This window comes from Oncorhynchus kisutch, linkage group LG3 (genome assembly GCF_002021735.2).
Source record: "Oncorhynchus kisutch isolate 150728-3 linkage group LG3, Okis_V2, whole genome shotgun sequence".
In the NCBI taxonomy this organism is placed as follows: Eukaryota; Metazoa; Chordata; class Actinopteri; order Salmoniformes; family Salmonidae; genus Oncorhynchus; species Oncorhynchus kisutch.
The window spans coordinates 19,387,780-19,390,346 of NC_034176.2; positions in this window are offsets into that span (position 1 = coordinate 19,387,780).

The following is a 2,567-nucleotide window of genomic DNA, read 5'->3' on the forward strand; positions in this document are numbered from 1 at the left end:
CACAGGCACCTGTACGAGGAGGTCAGAAAGGCAGGGAGTCCGGCGCCTGTAGTGGGCATCTCGGAAGTGGTCTGGGAGGGAGTGCAGGCGCGGGGCTCAAGGACCTGAATTGGTTGAGCCTCCATAAGTGCTTGCCGGTACGTTCCATCATGTACCGGTATAGTTTGGTGCATTCCCCCACCTGTCCAAGATCCTCTTGTGGCAGGGAGGAGACTGTGCGCCATGTCTTTTGGGACTGTGCCTTTGCCGGAGTAGTATGGGCTAGGGCACGGGTGTTGTTAGGTTTGGTAAGGGGGGATTTTGTATTGACGTGGGCCAGGTTAGAGAGAGGTGTAGGGAGAGCGAGAGGGACGGATAGGGACAGGTTTCTGCTCTGGCTTCTCATGAGTCTCTTTAAACGGGGGCTGTGGGAAGCCAGGCAGAACATGGTGAAGACAGGGAGAGATTGGGGGGTGGAAGGGATAGTGAGGAGGGTGGAAGGAGATTTGAGGGGGAGGATGAAGAGGGAGCAGAGGAAGTGGGGGCAGCATGCTGCTCGGGAGAGGTGGAAGGGGGGTTTAGGGCTGGGTGTCATTTAGATTTGTAAGGGGATAGATTAGGGATGGGGAGATAGGGAAAGGTAGTTTGTAGGGTGACGGGTGACGGGGAGAGAAGATGCTCCCCTGAGGTTTTGTTTGGGGTTTTTGTTTAGTTGAATTAGTTAAATTAAAATACCATTATTTGAGTATGTATGAGAATTATGAGTTGTACAGAATGAATGGTATTGAAGATAATAAATTATTTTTTATAAAAATAAAAAAATAGGCTGTTTAGGTTTTCACGTTTATTGTTTTTGTATACTGTTCGTGGTTTCAGCTTTATTAAAGATGTATACAAGTAACCACGCTGCATTTTGGTCCGCCTCTCCTTCAACTCAAGAAAACTGTTACACATAAACACTTCCACTTCTATTTTAACAACTTTTATTTTATTTCCTTGACCCTGATAGAACATTATCTTGCAACGGGGTATTCTTTGTTTAGTTTGGCTCTTAATTCATTGCCCTAGTTTAGACATTCACTTTATTTTATTTGACCTCTTCTAGATTACGTTTTTTTTCTGTCCAGTTTCTTAATAAGGAATTTTCTTTTCCACTGCTAAATTGTGTTTTTGTATTCTAATATCCTCGTATTCTAATCATTTTCCCTACAATATGTTTTTATCCCTTTAGCTTCTTATAGTGTCCGTTCTATTCTTTGTTCCCTATTTTCATTCTGCCATCACTTTTTTATATTTTTTTATCATTTATGTCCGGACGGCAAGTCCATTACCGGAATACCCCTGCCCACATTTCTATTATTTCTATTTCCTGTGCCCACCACTGTTTAATCAGTTGTTTTAAACGTTATTCTTTCTCCTGGTTTACGCCACCATCTCCGAATGGTAAATTGAGGGGTTCTTATCTGTACCCACCCTACTCTTAAGCAGCGATCCAGGAGAGGTGCGTGGCCCCTTCTCCACCAATGACAGAAGACTTTCCACACATCTTACACTTTCCCTAAGCGACCTGCAAATTCATCCCTTCTCTGATTACCCTTCCTCGACACAGAAAAGCGGTATTATACAGGGTTTTACCTGTCTGAGCAGTCCTTTGCTGATTCACTTCCTCAACACAACAAAATGGTAACCGCAGAATTTTTGCCTGCCTATGTAGCCGTTTATTGATAAACTTCTCCGACACAAAGTGGTATCCGCAGGTCTTTTTGCCTATCTGTGCAGTCCCCTCGTGATACAATTCCTCAACACACCAGAGCGTTATCCATAGGACTTTCATTTAATTTTAATTTAATTTAATTTTTCGACCATGCAGACAGACACTTGCTGCCCCAAAATGGATTGAGCAGAACAGTCAAAAGGGCATACAGATGAATTGAATGAGATCGAACAAATAACCCAGATGAGCAGCTGAGTTAATTGAATGACCCACCTGACTCGGACTGATTGAATAAGATGAATGAATTGCGCTCGCAACGAATTGCGATCGCATCCTCAAACAGGTTGAACAAACAAGTCCGTGCAAATTGAATCAGACAAAACAATACAAACTCAAACAGACTGAACAAACTGGTCAGATGAACCACCCGAATAAAACAAGTGAACAACCCCACTCAACTGAGCCGATCAAAACAGATGTGGCACACAACTCCCCAATTGTAGTGGTCGCACCAATGTTACTATTATATTTTCACTGTTGTAACCCTCAAAGCATTTATCACCTTTTTTTCATTATTTTGCCTGCATTTATTGAATTCAAAAACTCCCAATATCTTAAATTTGTTACATTTGGAGAGACCCACTTGGTGTCCTACCACTGAGGCCGTGTCCTGGAGCGAACCACACAAAACTCTATAATATTTAAGCAAGAACTTTGCTTACCTTTTAAGTGGCCACATGTTTGTGTAGTTTGTCCAAAACCGTCCACAACTACAGATTTTCACCATTTCTGGTCCCTTTTTGCCACTCCTGGCAAGCTTGCCATTTATGTTGTGGAAATATTGGTTCATAATATCTCTCAGATGCCGGAGCCT